Below are 19,127 nucleotides of genomic sequence, written 5' to 3'. Positions count from 1 at the left end.
TTTTTATTTATCGAGTTTTGGAAAGAATTTTTTTCGCCATTTTCTTACTGGTGGGTTTAGAATTGAATTGGTTCTTTTATTGGATTTTATACCCTCGACGATAAAAAAATCGATAATCATTTAATCACTGAACACGGAACTGAAAATTGCCCAGATGAAAAAAAAAAAAAAAAAAAAAAAAAAAAAAAAAAAATAGTAATAAGAAATCGTCTAAACTGTTATAATACATCATATGATTGTTAGGTGATAATATATTTTTGCCTTCATAATAACTCAGAATATTCTATAGAATTTTCACTTTAAAATGGTGATCGTCCAAAAAAAATCAAAGCCTTTTCCAATTATATTTCTTATGAAGGGAAAAAAAATGATACATTTACCAAGCCAATAATCTGGATTATGGTAATAATTATCATGTATCATTTTATATACTTCCATTCAAAAGCGTTATTTAATATTCCTTATATTTTACATATTACAGAAATCTTATTTTATTTAGGCCCACCAGCGGCCGAGCGGTAAAGTCGCTGAACACTGGTAGTTCGGTCCGAGGTTCGAATCCCGCGAACGGGCTGGCTGCATGGGTGTTTTCGTGGTTTTCCCCATGTGTAACGTGTATAAGAGCCAGTTTCCCTTAGAAAGTCCTCCACGAAGGCATTCATCCCCTTAGGCAGATAGCCCTAGTGTGCTTTGCCATAATTAAATACACCTACACCTACACACCTACACCTTATTTTATTTAACTCCTCAAATCTTTAAAACTTTTAGCAAGTGTGTGCATGTTATTTAATCATTTATAGCACAGCGAGACAAACTGGCTCACGGTTAAGATACACATCGGGGACAAAAAAACGGAAATATATATGTAGGCCAAACCTTAAGATTCGGACCCGGGTCGAAATACTAGTGAGCACTCGTGATAGAATGTGACCTGAAGTATCAACAAAAATATTTTCACAAAGAAGCTTGTTATTATTCAAATGTTCAAAACTCAGGAAACCACAAATTCATTTGTTATATATATTTTAACTTATTTGCTAAAATATTTATTAAAAAATCTAGACATTCTTTGAATTAGCTTTTAATAAAGCAAAAAAAAAAAATCTTGCTCGAATTTTTGGTAAATGTAGGCAATAAATGTCAAAACTTTTCTGAAGAATGCATCATTTCTTCCTCTGAAGAGCAACAGATGCGTATCAATAAATGTTAGATTTGTTTCTCCGTTCCTAACAAACTGTAACCTGATATATCTCACTGGTAATAAAAATCTAAAAATGGCGTGTCGCACCATTTATTCAGAACTGAACAGATTGGAAATAACACTTTCTATTTTAGTAGCCATTTCCCTACACTGCATAAAATGCAGTCATAAAACTGAAGTTGGAACAATTTGTGTTTACAAGGACAGATTTCTTTATTCAGAAACTGCAATAAAAACAGCGCTGTCCTTAAAACAAAGAAAATATTCTCGAAAATAGAGATACTTCAACAAAATTTCTACAAGCTATCCGTTGCTTAGTAACAATGATAACACATTCCGAAAATTTACGATCATTCCACTGGGGCTGCAACTTAAAAGACTTGCAAGAGCAGTTTCGAGATGAAACATTGTAAATTCTACTTCAAATGGTGTTTCCATAAATCTCCACAGTAGGAAAGAGGCTCCATAGTATGTTCAAATAATCTTTTATGCACTTTCCAGGAATGTGTATCTAAACAAGACACAACGTTTAAGCAAATTCTATTGCAAAACCGAAGTTTTGCTTAAACAAATTGAGTCCTTATAAAACTACCTCATTAAAACAGAGTTGGTAGAAGAAAATAAAACACCAAAATATTCCGGCTTCGCAACCCCATTTTTGTCTTTCAAATCAATCTTAAAATCTCTAAAAATTGAGTTCCTCGAAGTGAACTTTAATGGCTCTGCCTTGTAAAGACCTCCAAAGATTAAGATAATATTTAGTTATTGTGAAAAACGTATTTAAAAACTGACAAAGAATTTAAAATAAATTTGAAGGCAGTATTGAACCAGTGCTTAGGTATTGGGTTGTTACAGCACCGAATAATAAAAAAAAAATATAGTTTCTTGTGAATTAAATAAAACTTCAAGTTAATAAACGAAAAGATAGAAATTCCTAACCACACATAAGTTCCTCAAGTTGATAAAGCATTTTAAGAAAAATAGAAAATTACAAAACGAATAAAAATATTTTAAATACATATCTGTAGTATCTGTTTTTTTACTAATACCTACTATAAGGAATTGAAAATAAAGGATTGTGATGGTGCTCCTGATAATTTGTACGAGACTCTCTGCTGATTTATACAGGTTGCGAATTTGGGTATTCTTGTTATATTTTCCAGAATAATCTTTTGACTTGCTTGTTCTTCTGAATTTACGCAAATTACTGTAATTCCGAAAAAACATCTGATTTTAAGTATCAGTAACTAGAATGAAAGGCTATTTACAGAATCAGAATAAATGAAAATTTCTCATGATATGAAAATCATGTTTACCAGTGATAATAATAAGATTCTTCTGCAATAAAAAATTTTCAGACAAATTCAAATTCTAATTTAGAAGTCAAACAACAAAAATCAGCGTTGTATTTTCAAATTTCACAGGACTAGTTTCAATAGTTTTGCCGAACTATCATCCTCAGCTGCAAAAGCGCAAATGAACGAGATAAGATACTATGATAACATAAGAAAGCCTGGACAGGAGATAAGCTGCTGCCGCCATCTATTGATAAAACCAGTACTAAAATATAATTTCTTTAAAGGCTGAAGGCAAAGATGGATTGGAATTAGGGTCGTTAACTAGAACAGAAAGATTTCTTGAACGTGAAATGCCTCTAGAAAATCCAGTTCACCAACGGAAGGTGTTTTTGAATAATTTTCACAGCAGAAAAATTGAAAATGTGATTTTCGGACCAACAACGTTGGGCAACAAAAGACTACTTCGCAGAAGACAACTAGTTATTGTTTACAGAGATCATGTTCTTTGCTCTTAAACCATAAAATTCAGTTCAGTAGCAGTGTCGCAAAATAATTTTAAATTGAGCATATCCTTATAATTTCCGATACGCAGTTCTACGCCCGTCGGAGATAAAAAGGTTTGCTTCCCCCGCCGTAGAGTGTTGCAATTTGTCGCTTTTAAATCGTTGAGTTTGTTACTCAATTCGTTAAAGTTTTACAAAATATGAAATCGATAATAAAAGAAATTCCAAATTTCAAATTTGGTCTTCCACATGCCCGTATTCGTAGGATTATGTCATTCGAAATTCGATGGCTATATGTACCTTTTTTTAATACAATGCGAGAAATAGACATACATTTATGGAGATTTTTCATTATTTAATTTCTTCAAATACAATGCAAGAGTCTAACATTTGGTGGCAACAGTTTGAAAAGTGAAACGGGCGTTCATAGTAATTAAACGCAAAATCGCGAAACGAAAACAATAGTCCTTCAGAGTCAAAGCTCCTTTGGACAAAAAAAAGGGACAGTTCTATGTATATCTCCCGTTCTACTGGGCCGATTCACGAAATTCAACTTGCGTTTTTCGTGTCGCAAAAGCGCAACCTAGGATATATATTAGTTTTATAGAGCATTGTTCTAACATAGGTATTTTCACACAATTCGGACTTTTTCTGAAATAATTTTAAATATTTTAAATTTCGATTTCTGAAATAATCGAAATATGGAAAAATTTGCCAATATTTTCCATATTTCGATTCCTTGACTCAAATTAAGTCAAACTGCCACATTTTGTAAAAATCGCAAAAAGTTTTTGAAAAATGAGCTCTCAAAATTTTAGCGAAATACCCCCATTTTTTTATGATTTATTCTTTAAATTTGTATTTTTAAGTAGTTTCTATAAATTTTTCGAAAAAAAATTTGAATTATAACATATAAAATTTTGAACATCATCTTAAAGTAGATGTACTTCTAGGCAGACGTGCAAAAAATTAGAGTTTGTTATTCAAAATTTTTTAAGATACGCATGAATTTACATATTGGCGAGTGACATACTTGTTAGAAGCGATAATAATGGCAAATGTGATTTACGCATATTGTTAAAATTATTTGAAAGTATGAACGATGACTTTTTCTTTCCACTCTTCTGCAGTGAAAAAAAATGGAAAGGAAAATAGGTTGTTATAAATTAAAAAGCTCGCCAAGTGAACTATTCTTGGCACAAACTTGAAAACAGTACGCCAAAGTAAACTTTTGAATTTCTCCGTAAATTTTGCACCAAATTTTATAAAATTTAATAATTAGGCATAATTTGAGTGGTAAAATCGAAATATGGAAAAAAATTGCCATGTCATTTCAAAAAAAGTCCAATTTTTCTTCAAAATACCAGGTTTAGAGCAAGCAAGGTCTATAATGTTTCTGACTAGTTTATTTATGCTTCACTTCGCAGAAACCTAATTGAACTATGTATCAACTTATTGCTGAGTCTATGTATATAAACGACAAAGTCCAGAGACGGGTTAAACTCACCTTTTATTATCTCACACTAAATATACAGATGGCCCCTTTCTCGGGCTTACAGAAATGCCTCCACTTGTAGTTTAAATCAAGATAAGAAAGTAAGAAACCAATCTAATGCTAAACCAAACTGAACTCAGCCGAAGCTGCTCAAAATTATCGAACGTAATTGGACCGGATTATATTAACCGGCGAATATCAGCAGTCACGTTCGATACGCCTGAGCGTAGTTAGTTTTAAACAACGAAGCAGCCTCATGGCAAACACGCACCACTAAGGACTCCTAAGCTCTTCTTCTGAAGTAAGCAAACGTTCCTTTAAATACTCTTTCTACCTCATATATATGTAACTCGGCACTAAAACGTATTCTGGCAGATAGTTGAAGGTGAGAAACCAGAATTTAAAGGAAAGGGTTTCAAAATTAAAAATAACTATTAAAAAATTAAAATAATACTTACAGGTCCTTCAACAAAGTATCCATTCTCTTCGATAGGTAGTTTCGCCTAGCTTGAGTGCTTCGCCCTACTGAATTAATTCTTTGGTGTATTTAGTTATTTTGAAAGCTCGTATTGAACAACATTAGGCGAAAATAATTACAATCTTTTGATGAGAGAATTCTGTAAACAACAACGTCTTTAATTTTTGCACTTTCTGCTTTTATTAAAACAGACCGCATATAAATTATTGTTGTAAATAACCAAATGGATTAAGTTTTATTTAATTTATTGTATCAATTTGTATTTTTATAGTGTTGAGTCTTAATTACGATTGATTAGGTCATAACATTTTTATCTTAGCATAGTAGTATATCTAAGATATCTTAGTGTAACTTTTAATATTTTGAATAGACGCAATGTTGTTATAAAAGTAGAGTCAGAAAGTATGCTAAATAAGTTTCACTAAAGTAATATCTAACCTTCAGGTGTAGTAGCATTTAAACAACCGGGAATCACTTAACGTAAATTACCAATTAGCATTTCTTTATTTAGCATATTCAATAGCAGAAATGTATTTACCTTCCCATTAACATGCAGGTCATTATACACAGAGGAATACGTAAATACGCTTTCTATTTGGTTAATAGCAATTATCTGTTTTAACTAAGCATCGACAGCAATTCTCAACCACTTCCTCTGCAGTCTCAATGCATTTAAATTTCCTCTTTGTCGATTTCCAGAACTGCTCTGTATATTAATAATCTACTTACAATAAAACTTCCGCAGCGATAATGGCAGAATTTGACGAAAATTCGGTAGACTTAGTGTATGACTGATTATATCTAGAGCTCGAAAACTGATTACCAATTATACCTTGAGACCATATAATTGAAATAAAATAGAGATCTGAGTAGTCAAGAGCATTACATTAAAAGAGTCTGATACCATTCTAAAGACAACCAACAAATGCAGTATGAATTTTATGCAACACGGAATACTGTAGTAATTTGAAGTTTAATTTTTAAAATGACGGCATAAAATTATATAGCTATTTTAAGAATCACAGCGCTAGAGTAACATAACACTTAAAAACTGCACTTCTTAAAAATCATTACTGTACTAGTAACAAGAAATTAAAATATTGAATTCTGGTAACACTTTTATTTCTTTTTTCACACGAAAATTGGTAACATAAATTGATATTTCTAAGACAATGATAATTTTGGATGCTTTTGGTAACATGAAAAATGACATAGTAGAAAAATACTAAAAATCACTATTAAGATTTCTCAGTACCATAAAAATAGTAAAGTAAAATAGAAAAATAAAAATAAATTAAAAGTAAACGTAATGAAAATAAGTAAAATTAATGATCTTAAAACTAAGACGTCTTTTTTAATTCGACTTTTTCTGAACGAAAAAGGCGTATTTAATATTTCATGGTGTAACTGTTAGTAACATACTGTTGCACGCGTATGGGTTTGTAACGGATTGAATGCATGCAGAACCGTTGATAGCTTGATAATTAAAACACAATAACACGCCTAATAAATACTAATTCAGAAGTCAAACAACAAAAATCAGCATTATATTTTCAAAAGTTTCGATGGTTTTTACCGAACCACCATTCTCAGCTGCAAAACCGCAAATGAACAAGATAGGAAATAATGACTAACTAAGATAAGAAAGCCTGGACTAGAGGCATTGCACATTCAAAAAAAAATCTTTCTGTTCTAGTTAACGATCCTAATTCCAATCCGTCTTTGCCTTCGGCCTTTAAAGAAATTAAGTTTTAGTTCTGGTTTCATCAACAGATGGCGCCACTTGCTTATTCCTGTCCAGGCTTTCTTGTCTTATTTAGTCATTATTTCCTATCTTGTTCATTTGCGGTTTTGCAGCTGAGGATGGTGTTTCGGTAAAAACCATCGAAACTAGTCCTGCGAAAATTTTGAAAATATAACGCTGATTTTTGTTGTTTGATGTCTGAATTAGCTTGATAATTAATTTTTTTTATTAAAAAAAAACAACCTTCAGAGCTGTAGAAATTTCCACAAAAGTACTTGTACAACTCTTCACAGTGTCACACAGCGCAATCAGTAGTTACACTTCAAACAACTAAGAACGTTAAACACAAAGCAATGCAAATCGTTCCTAAAGAGCGAAGCAAACATGGAGATATGTCAATACTTCGAATTTGCGCGTGACTAAAAAACAATTTCTCCTAAACTAATGTCAAGGAATCTTTATTGTTAAGAAGAAAATCTTTGCCAAAGCAGGAGTGGTTCCATCATATAGTAGAGGGAAACAATTGCGCATGCTCGAAATAGCTGTCAAAGGAAATTCAATCTTAATATCTTTTTGCGCATGCGCGGAATAGTTGTTTAACTTGTGTCGAAGGTCGCTTTTGTCAAGAGTTTATACTTCTGCGAAACCATTTTTTTTTCCTTCTGTATTGATGTAAATCAAACCAGTGATCAAAAAACTTAATTGACGGATTATTTATTTCGAGTAAAAGAAATCTACGAAAATCTGAGTTTAAATCATCGCAAAACGTTTGGTATAAGAGCGAATCCGTAAGTTCTTTGAATTTGTACTTTATTCCTCAATTCACTGAACACGTAGAAATTTGGCGATGAAAGCTGGCGTCAGGAATTTCTCCCTCCTCGATTTAGCGGTACAGCAGTCAAACTGGTTTACGTTACGTCTGTGGAAGCTTTCCTTCTTTATATATATATATATATATATATATATATTGGTTTACGTTACGTCTGTGGAAGCTTTCCTTCTTTATATATATATATATATATATATATATATATTGGTTTACGTTACGTCTGTGGAAGCTTTCCTTCTTTATATATATATATATAAAGAAGGAAAGCTTCCACAGACGTAACGTAAACCAGTTTGACTGCTGTACCGCTAAATCGAGGAGGGAGAAATTCCTGACGCCAGCTGACGAAGAATATATATATATATATATATATATATATTCTTCGACTAATGCTCTCTCATGTCTTATATCGTTCCCCCCCACCACCGGGAAATTTCTATTACCTTCCACTTCTCGAAATTCCTGGAAGACACGTGAGGGTCGGATACGGTTACAAATATATAGAGGATGAGTTACAGTTATTCAATTATAATACCCATCACAGTTACAAAGGGACCGAATCAAAATATCGTAAACCTGGTCGCCAACCTTGTCGACGTTTCGAGATTTCTCGCCAAATTTAGAAACAAAAATTCGTTGCCAAAACTATCAAGCAATCATTAGGCAAAATGGCCAGTGGTGATACTTAATGGTAAAAAGACTTGCCCTGTATTCTTACTTTTCCGGTAAAGCTTCGCTTCCTTAGATTTCCATGTTGCATTATATTTAAAAAAAATATTACAGTTTCGCATATAATTTCACGAAAGTTAATTATATATATAGGAAATTCGTAATAATATTAGCACGGTTATTAGTTATAATTAAGACAGACAATGAATTCTCTCGTGGCTACCATATCCCTCAGACAGCTGTCTCCAAAAGTTTTCAGTACTTCACAGCATAAACATCAGTATGTTGAACGTAACTGCTTTATAATTACTAGCTCGGTAGAAGATCAAAACCACATTGAATTTTGGGTAGTTAGTTATCTTAAGATTTATTGTAATAAGAAATGTCTACGAAGATTCTGCATTATTAATGGGCATAAAAATAAACAAATAAGTCATTTTAAAATGAGTATTATCTCAATGACTCAAAAATTTCATTGTCGATATATCAATACTTCACGTTAAAAAATACATGCAGTTATTACTGCCAAAGCGATGAAACCAGGACAAGTTTTTAACGATGCAAAAAAAAACGATTCATAGTCAGACATTCTTCACTCTGATGCAATATGGGCCACATAAAAAATTTCGATAGAAAAATAAACTAATTCTTTCTCATTATATCCGCAACAGTAGCACGCAGGTTTTAATGATTTTCGTCTTTCTAATCAAATGGATGTAAAAGCTAAAGTTCCATCCAATGTTTCACTTATATTCAATTTTAGGCGGTTGAATGTGGCGAAAAATTTATCATAATTAATCAGAAATCAATAACGCGAACAAACAAACAAACACCACAAGCAGACATTCTTCCTTATGGTATAGAAATTTTGTAAAACTTACAAATTTGTTATTAACAGACTCTACGATTTAAAACGAGCAGTAGTAACACTCTTCGAAGTACAGCACTTTTATCTCAACGCGCAAGACTGTTGCCACTCAGAAAAAATGAGTGCGAAAATTAATGTTTTCGGAGTTTTTAATTAATATATCGGCTGATTAAAATCTTACGCAGTCGAAATGGCTTCCTAAGAATTTATGGAATCAGGACTAATCTATTTAATGTTTGACAATACTATTTTTATTTCATTGTCAAACTTATAATTTTTTTATCAAAAACCTCTACGCTTTAAAAGCGAGCAGTGGCAATAACTTTCGAAATAAAATAGATTTTCATCTCTAGCTTACGAGACTGTTGCCACTCGGAATATTAGGGACAAAAATTATCCTTTTTCCGAGTTTTTAATTAATATCTCTGATTTTTTTTTTTTTTTTTTTTTAAATGGGCGTCAACCTTTTTCAGGAGCCATAAAAGTATTGTAGAAAATTTGGTGACGATAGCTATAGTAATGGCTCAGTTATTAGCGAACAAACAAACAGACTTTCTTCTTCATATATATATATATATATATATAAATTACACAATTCAGAAAATTTTATAATTACATGTTTTACATATATTACTACTTCTTGATTTATTTTAATCTTTATTTTAATCTTTATTTTTTACTTCAAATTATTCATTTGCTTTTTATTGCTGTTAAGTAGGGAAATCTTTTGAGACATTTCTAATTATATACTAATGATAACTAATTATGATGCTAATGATAAAATATAGCTTTTATCAGTCATATTACGAATAAATACACATTTCTTCTGATACAAGTAATTAAAAGCAAAAAACAGACCATCTGGCTTTTAAATCTTATTTATTTTTTATTTTATGAGAAACACGATTTTAGTTATATATTTCTATGCTTTTATTTTTATTTTCATTTATTTTATTTTATTTTGATGACGAAGGAAATTTTCGAAATGATTTCTAATTATCTATTAATGATTGTGCTAATGATAAACCTAATTTTTAATAATTATACCATTAAATAGCAAATTCCTCTTTCGTCGACCAAGAAACTTGTTTCTGGGAAAATCATTAAAAGCAAAGTTAAGATCTTTTTCAATGTTGGCCTTTCTTTTTGTCAAACTTGCAATGAGTTAGCCAAAGCCCTACTGATAGCAAATTAAAGTTTATGGGACTGTTAGAACCGACTAAACGGATTTTAAAACACAGTATTTTTGAAACTATGATACATGCAATAATCTATACAGGATTTCTTAAACTGCCGGTCGCGACCGCGACCCCCAAGGGGGCGCGGAACCTACAGCAGGGCGTCGCCAAAAATTTTAGCAGTTTTGATATTTCTTTAACTTATTATAATAGTTTTACAATTACCAAGTATTTTTACACAACGTATCCGAAAATAGGTAAAGATAAGACAATACAGACAAAAGAAAAAGAACGAAAACGTTTCGACGCGTTCTTTTTATAACATAAACGTTCATTTTCCTTGCTTTGCACGTGACGCTGTCATTTCGTCTGTTACTTATTTAAAATTTTCGCATTGCTCTATGTCTTAAAGTTAGAAATTAAAGTTAATGACCTGAAACTGCAATAGTACATCAGCACAAGTGAAAAAATTGACAGTTTTACTCACGCGTGTGTCGGATTTGCGCAATACTTATGGGGTCCCACAAAGTTTTTGTAAATAATATGGGGTCCTAGGGGTTGCGAAAAAATATCAGTGATAAAAAGGGCGTCGCGACTGAAAAACATTTAAGAAACCATGATCTATACTTTTAAAATCTGTGGCGTGTCTGTCTGTTTATTTTTAACATCATGTCCTCAGGGACGGCGGGAGATTGAAAGGTACCTCTTGATTCCAAAAATTAGAGGTATGCCATTTCGACAGTTCTCATCTTCGTATATCTTTAATCAGCCGAGGTATTACTTAAAAACTCTGAAAACACTAATCAACTCTGAAACTTCAGACCAAAATATTGCTCGACATCCCAATTCATCTGATGGGCGGTACTACTGAAGACATAATACATTTCCTGGAACTTCACCTAAAGCCAAACGATGCTTCCAACCTCTAAGGTTGAACCCATATTTGAAGGCATCATTTCCTCAGCTTCATTACCGTGTCATTCAATTTCTTCTTTTCCAAAGACGCCAATAATACAATTATGCCTGTAGAATGTGCCTTTTAATTTTTCTGCGTTCTTGCTTAAATGTTCAGGTGGATTTTCTAACAAATTATTTAGGTATTCTCAAAGAAGAGATGACGAACAGCAAATACCAAAACCTACTCTTCAGTGTTTTAAATTCAACAATATTTTCTCTTTCTCACATCAGGAAAATCTCTGTCTTCTGGATCAATTTAAATATGTAGAAAGGTCTTTTCTGAATCAGAAGTTACAGCGACTGCATAAATTCTAAAATTAATTACAGCTATTGGAATGAAATCAATTAAAACTTGGCCCAAATTGCGAAAATTTCTTCAGAGAAGATCCATTTTTATCTTTGTTTGATTCCTCAAAATACGGGCCTAATTTTCGTAATGATGCATTCTTCAAAATCAGTTAGTTTAAGTAATGAACCTTCTCATTAACATTTGTTTCTAGTACAATTTCAACTATTTTCATTTTTCATCAGTCTTAAGTCACGGTCGTATTCTTAAAACGTCCTTAGTTTCCCCAAATTCTCATTTTTTTCTGTTTTCAGTAGCATTTTAATCAGATTATAAGGGAAGGCAACACGCAATCCATGGAAGACGTACTACGTAACGACCAGTAACTTCCATTCGTTTAGTAATATTCTAAAAAGTTTGAGTACTTGTTTACCTCTTTCTTCTTGTGCTATTCTTTCAACAGGATCTGAAATGCCCAGTGTATCTAACTTCTAAACTTTCGATGTTTCCGCAGAGCAGATCATTGAAATAAGCAAACTGAAAACAAAAGTTATAGTGGCTACTACCTAAAAGAACCCGTCTTAAAGTCGTCTTAACTGCAACTAAGGTTCTTTTCAATAGAAACCCCATCAAGTATTGTTATTTTCTTTCAAGCATTAGTGCCTAATAATATATGGATGTCTTCCAAATATTGATTATCTTTTAAATAATCACTTATTTCAATGCCTTTACTTTTAAGGATTTAATAAACGTTCTAATTTCTTAATTTTGTATGTTAGTGCAAATCTGATCAGATCCAATTATGTCAAATTAAAAATGAATTTGAGAATCAAGTTTTAATAACTCAGTTTTGTACATATCATGTGTAGAAAAGAAATTATTTTACCACCGTTGTTGATTCTTTTGTGGAACAGTGTGCTTTTAAGCTTTAAACAGCAGTAAATGAACAGTTTAAAAATTTAAGGATTATATTTATTTTTTAACGATTTATTCCTTCCGATAAAAATAACGGAAATAAACAAATCTCAGTAGTGGTCATAACAAAGGCGGAAAGGCTTGTTGATCTGACCTTCAGAATAGTTTTATAAAGAACGGAGTCAAAGGCTAATGTAATCTTTGTTAGAAAGTACAAAGGATGTCATTGGAATTCTTCACACCTATTTTCTGCGTTAATTAACAGGGAGGGGAGGAAATTGCTGTGAAACTGGAAAAGTATTTCGGGCGGTTCAGGTATTTTGAGGATACAGCTTAGCGAAGAGTCTGGATTTCAAAGAGTTAATGCTTAACTTAAGAGTTCATGCATGTAATATTCAATTAAAAATTATTCTTTGACAAATATAGATTTCGGAAACTCAATAGCATTTCCACAATTCTCTTTAGAGGGGAGAAAATCTTCTAATAATTTAGAAGCTGGTGAATTGTTTTAGAAATTAAAATAAATATTAAATTTTATCCTCAGCCCTAACAGATTCATCATTATGATTTTTTTTAAACTAAGCCCCAAACTTGATCCAGCCTTTAAAGTCTTTGTCATATTTCTTTAATTGAGGTAATGAAAGGTTTCTAGAATCTCAGACATGAGAAACTTCAACATTTTCTCATTTATCTAAAATCTGAACTTAACTCTCTCTCTCTCTTTATAAAATTTAAGAGTATGCTTCTTCGTCTTAATCAGTTAGTCTTCAAATTCTGCTTCTGTTACATTTTCTTTGACAAGAAGGTTTTGATATAGCTGAACCATCCATACAGTACGGATTTACGTGTACGCTGCACAAGCTATAGCTTAAAGCCCCCCACTTTTTTAAGGCCACTCCAAAAAATTATACTATAACCCATATGAAAAAAATTTACTCATATTCCTCATTAACCCCTTAACTGCCGCGGCCGTATATATACGCCTTGCTCAGCCGATGCGTTAACTGCCTCGGGCGTATATATACGCCCTTCTAAACTACTATCATTTGCTTTGCGCTGCTACTCGTAAAATTATTCGCAAAGTTTTGGAATGCAAAACCACAATGACCTTGACAAAGTATGGGAAGAAGGATACTATTTCAGAGACGTGTAGGGAGAAATTGGACAGATGGGTGTGTCTAAAGCGGTGAAAGTTATGACTGCCGGGTATTGGCTGGTGTTGTATGAGTAAAACGTAATAAAGAAATAAAGAAATATATAACGGATGTTTCAAACCCATATATCTTTCTTGAATTATTTTTTGATGAACTGTTCATGCTTCATATTGTTACTGAAACTAACCGTTTTGTATATGAACAAACCGTTTTGTACATGAACCAATACCTTGCAAACGAAAAATCAAGAACAAAATTGTGGCATTCAACCAGTTCAGAAGAAGATGTATGTTTTTTTTTTAGCATACTGATTTCACAAGGTATAACACTGAAACCTGATATTACACTTTACTGGTCTAAAAATGAATTGATCGAAACTCCATTTTAGGAATCTTTTTTTATTATAAAAACATCATTTTATTATACTTACATCTTTTTACTATACTTTTACTCAAAACATTAAATTTTGTGCATTCTTTTTTTTTTTTTTTTTTTTTTTTTTTTTTATTCCTTATTTTGAAAAAGTAAACAGATTTTAGAAAGTAAAATTTGCACTTATTCTCCCCCTCATACATCGCATAACTACGCGCGCCTGTGTGAAAAACCGTTTCACTGGGAAATGAATCTTGAACGTTTTCCGTGGCAGTTAAAGGGTTAATGATCTCTTCAAATTTAAATCCGGTCCTGAATCCATGACTTGAGATTTTCAAATTTTACCATAAAAGTTATAAAACATAAAGTTTTATCTTTCATCTTTAATTTCACTGCTTAGCAAATCGCTAAGTATATTATTGGGTAAAATTCGATAGTAATACTCGTCGTTCCATAATCTAAATACGCAATTCAAATCAAAAATAGAACTAACACCGTAGTTTAAATTAAGACTTACTTTTATTTAAGGTCCCTACACGTTGGTGAAAATATGGCGAACTGGGCTTAAAGTAACAAGATTCTACTTTTCTGATTATCAATACTTCGATTTTGGTTGTACATTGGATGTGAAACGTAATTAGAACACGCTGACGCTTTTATTCAATATTTACAACTCTACCGCTAAAATTCCATGTAAATCACATTTCCATTGCTATTCTACAGTTAAAGCGATGTAATATTATTCACTTTCAGCAACCTCTCTAAAAGTGACCTGTGTATCTGAGAACTTTAAAGAAATTAGTATTGAAAATCATTTTCTAAGACGGCCATAAAACCAAAATCATCTGAAGGTTTACTGTATTTTCAGTTTTGTGAGTAATAGCTCACTCATATTTAAAAAGAGAAAAATGTCGAATTCAGCTCAGAAAAATGAATACTTTTACTATACTTAGTCTGTGTAAATATATTGTTACGAATTTGGTATTTAAAAAGCTAATATTAGTTCAATTATAAATTAAATAGTTTTATTTCTCGCGCAGTGCAGCGCGTGACGAATATTAAAAGAAAGCTAAGCCGGAAAATTGAAAATGCTAGAGCGCGTCCATTAAATAAATAAAGAACTCTTTTTCATTTCGAGTAAGTACTGGAAAATTCTAGCGCGTGATTTTAAAATGTTATAAAAGGAGGAAAACATCTCAGTTTGTAGTAGTTGCTTAGTTTGTTGTTGTTTAGAAAACTGCTCTTGTTGATTGTAGCGAATTCGCGGATTAGCTTTCTTTAGCTGTTTTGAATTACGTTCTATTGGACATTTGAGTAGCTAAAAGATAACTACTGTGAGATATTGTAACACTGCATGATAATTTGAGAAGATTTAAGCATTTTTGTTGTGATCATAATAAATTTTTGTTCATTTTGCATCGGACTTGTGCATTCATTTCATAACGAACCCGTACGCACGCAACAATTTTTGGTGTCAGAAGTGGGATTTGAATGCCATTTACAAGAGCGATGGAAGAGCAGTTAAGACAGATGATATCAGCCTTTGCTGCATTTAAAGAAGAAATGAAAGATGAGATGAAATCTGGTCAGGAAAAATGGAAGCTGGTCAGAAAAAGTTGGAAGCTGGTCAATTAACGTTTAAAGACGAAATAAAAGTGTTAAGGAATCTGTTAAAGAAGAAATAAAATCCGTACAAGTAAAGACTGAAAAAAGTCAATACGAAATGAAAAGAGAAATTTCCTGCATAATAGAAACCAAATTCGATGCTATGGAAGGTAGAATAGATGTGGTTGAAAATAAAGTTGGGCATATTGAAGAAAAAGTTTCTTCCGTAAAAGTTCAAATTGAAGAAAGAGTTTCTTCGGTGAAAGAAGAAATAGAAGAAAGAGTTTCTTCTGTAAAAGAACATATAGAAGAGCGAGTTTCTGCCATCGAGCAACTAATTGATGGGTTTCAGCCGTTGCGAAAAAAGTCGATACTTTAAAGAAATTTGTAGCGACGGCAAGGAGCAGGAGTGATGATTTTAAATTCTTACCGATGCCTGCCTGCTCGTCCACCTCTGAAGCTATCCACATATGATGGGAAAACATCCTGGCAAGTGTATAAGACCCAATTTTCTATAGTTGCGGATGCGAATGGATGGGATTCCCAAGCTAAGGCCTGTCATCTCGCCGCTTCTCTGCGAGCAGACGCAGCGGATATACTGCAGACGCTTCCCGAAAACCAAAGACTTGACTTCGAAGCTCTATCCGGCGCATTGGAGCTGCGCTTTGGCGAGAAATGTTTAAAAGACTACAGCAGGCTTCAATTAAAATCCCGTCAACAGAAGCCCACCGAATCACTCCAGGAACTTGCCACGGATGTTGAAAGGCTGTCCCACCTCGCCTTTACGGAGTGCCCGAGAGAAACGAGGGAAATTCTGTCGCTGCAATATTTCATCGATGGCGTCCGGGACCCTGAAATACAGAAAGCACTGCGAATGGCGGATGTTAAAGATTTGAAAAGCGCTTTAGTGTACGCCATGAAATTCGAGGCAGCCCAGCAAACCACTCGTCGAGACCGCCACCCAGTCAGAGCTGCTCAAGTCCAAGAGCCAGGGGATCAAGTCACCGCTCGTCTAGACGATTTAACTAGACCAGTGAATGCTTTAAGACGGAATCGTGGTGAAAAGAAACCGACCCTAAAGTGCTGGAATTGCGGTGTTGAAGGCCATCTACGAAGGAACTGCAGAACACCCCAGAGCACGGAAAATAAGGCATACGATTTAAACAGACAATTAAATGTCACGGGAAGGAAAAGGACTGACAAGAAACCAAAGTGCTGGAACTGCGGAGCAGAAGGCCACGTGCGAAGGAACTGCAGAATACCCCGAAGCACGGAAATTGAGACCATTTCCCAGCGACGATGGAGGAAACAAATGAATGACCATATCAAGGAACGGAGGTTGCCAGAGAATGAAAAACCTTGTTTTAAAGCGCTCAAGATTTCTACAGTGAGTGGCAACAGTAACGGACTGTCCATCAATAGCCATGTCGATGGAGTTCCTTGCAATATGATCATTGACACAGGAGCTAATGTTACCATCATTCGGAGAGATTTAGCTCAACAGTTTAAAGATAAACTTATTTGGACGCCATCCTCTGTTACCCTTCAGACTGCGTGTGGTGACAAGATCGACATAGCTGGGAAGTTAAACGTGAACATCACGTTTGGAAGTGCCGCCTACCATCACACGGCATATGTGGCGGATATTACAGATCCATGCATACTCGGACTGGACTTTTTAAGGAAATACAATTTTTCCTTAGACTTCAAAAACAATAAACTACTTTCAGGATCTGAAGACATGACTATCCATCCTCAGAAGGGATCCTCACCTGGAAATGCCGACGCCTTGTCCGAAAGACCCAGCTCGGGAAGTTGCCGAAATCATACTAGGGTCGAAAAGAAATGCAAGACTGCCAACTGTTCTCCATCACAAATGCTCTTCGGTAGTGACCTTCGTCTGCCTTGTGACCGCCTGTTTGATCGCTATGGCGATCGGACAGGACATACGGATGCGCCTTCATCGCCTGAGGAATACATCCAAGATATCCAGGACCGTTTTGAAGTGACGTACCGTTACGTACGAAAGCGAGTCAGCCTGGCGACGGAGAAAGTGAAGTCCAGATACAACAGGAGAGCTACTAGACATAGATCCAACAAAGGAGACAAGGTGTGGTTGTGGAAGCCGATTCAACGAAAAGGACTTAGTCCCAAATTACAGTCACCTTCGGATGGTCCATATACAGTGCTGAACAGACTGAATGACGACGTGGTTCGGATCCGTAAGTCTTCGAACTCTAAAGTCGTTCATTACGACAGGTTAGCTCATTACTATGGCCATAGTACGTAATGTAAATAATTGTAAATAGTATAAGACCATGGTCCTTTTTGTTTTTAAATGTGTATTTGATTTTATTTGTATTTAGTATTTGATTTACATTTAATATTTGATTTTTATTTGATAGCATTTGATTTGTTTTATTTATTGCATTTATTGTTCATGTTGTTTATTATTGTAATGTAATGCTTATTAATGCATTTATGCCACAGTTGTAAGTTTAGCTTCCGGTCCAGGGATTGTACTGCCCGGGACGTGCAGTCCTTGGGAAGGGGGCAGTGTTACGAATTTGGTATTTAAAAAGCTAATATTAGTTCAATTATAAATTAAATGGTTTTATTTCTCGCGCAGTGCAGCGCGTGACGAATATTAAAAGAAAGTTAAGCCGGAAAAATTAAAAATACAAGAGCGCGTGCGTTAAATAAATAAATATCTCATTTTGATTTCGAGAAAGTACTGGAAAATTCTAGCGCGTGATTTTAAAATGTTATAAAAGGAGGAAAACATCTCAGTTTGTAGTAGTTGCTTAGTTTGTTGTTGTTTAGAAAACTGCTCTTGTTGATTGTAGCGAATTCGCGGATTAGCTTTCTTTAGCTGTTTTGAATTACGTTCTATTGGACATTTGAGTAGTTAAAAGATAACTACTGTGAGATATTGTAACACTGCATGATAATTTGAGAAGATTTAAGCATTTTTGTTGTGATCATAATAAATTTTTGTTCATTTTGCATCGGACTTGTGCATTCATTTCATAACGAACCCGTACGCACGCAACAATATGTTATTTGACTAACTACCTTTGCTTTCGCGAGGCATAAATATGAGACAGGTTCTCTTAGATTTTCTCCTCAAAAGCCTTTTTCGTATAAAAGTAGTCTTAGTGTTCTATCATAGTTAGCTTTAGATACAGGATTTATGATTCTTTTAAGGAGGAAAATTACGAGAAATGCTCCGATGAAAAAAGATGGGAATCACCAACTTCCATGTTCATGATATCACAGTTAACTATCCAATCTAATTCTCTTGTTTCGGGCTAAAAGTGCTTAAACACTTGCTAAAGAGCATAACTAAGCATGCGGATATTTAACAAGCCGGATAGACATTAAGATGATCGATATTTGTTTCTTTTCTTTTTCATTTTGTTTCTCATATTCCGTTCTTAGTGAAGAAATGGCCGAAATTGCATATTTGGGAAAAGCTTAAATTATTGATGAAATTTTGATCTCTCAAACCTATTCTCATTTAACAACTTCTATTAAATAAATATAAATTTTGGGTAGCGCCAAAAAATCCAGGC

This window comes from Stegodyphus dumicola, chromosome 10, assembly GCF_044657685.1.
Source record: "Stegodyphus dumicola isolate Sdum_Otavi_A_Nest chromosome 10, ASM4465768v1".
Taxonomy (NCBI): Eukaryota; Metazoa; Arthropoda; class Arachnida; order Araneae; family Eresidae; genus Stegodyphus; species Stegodyphus dumicola.
The sequence above is the reverse complement of the archived record's forward strand: the minus strand, read 5'-3'. Positions refer to the sequence as shown.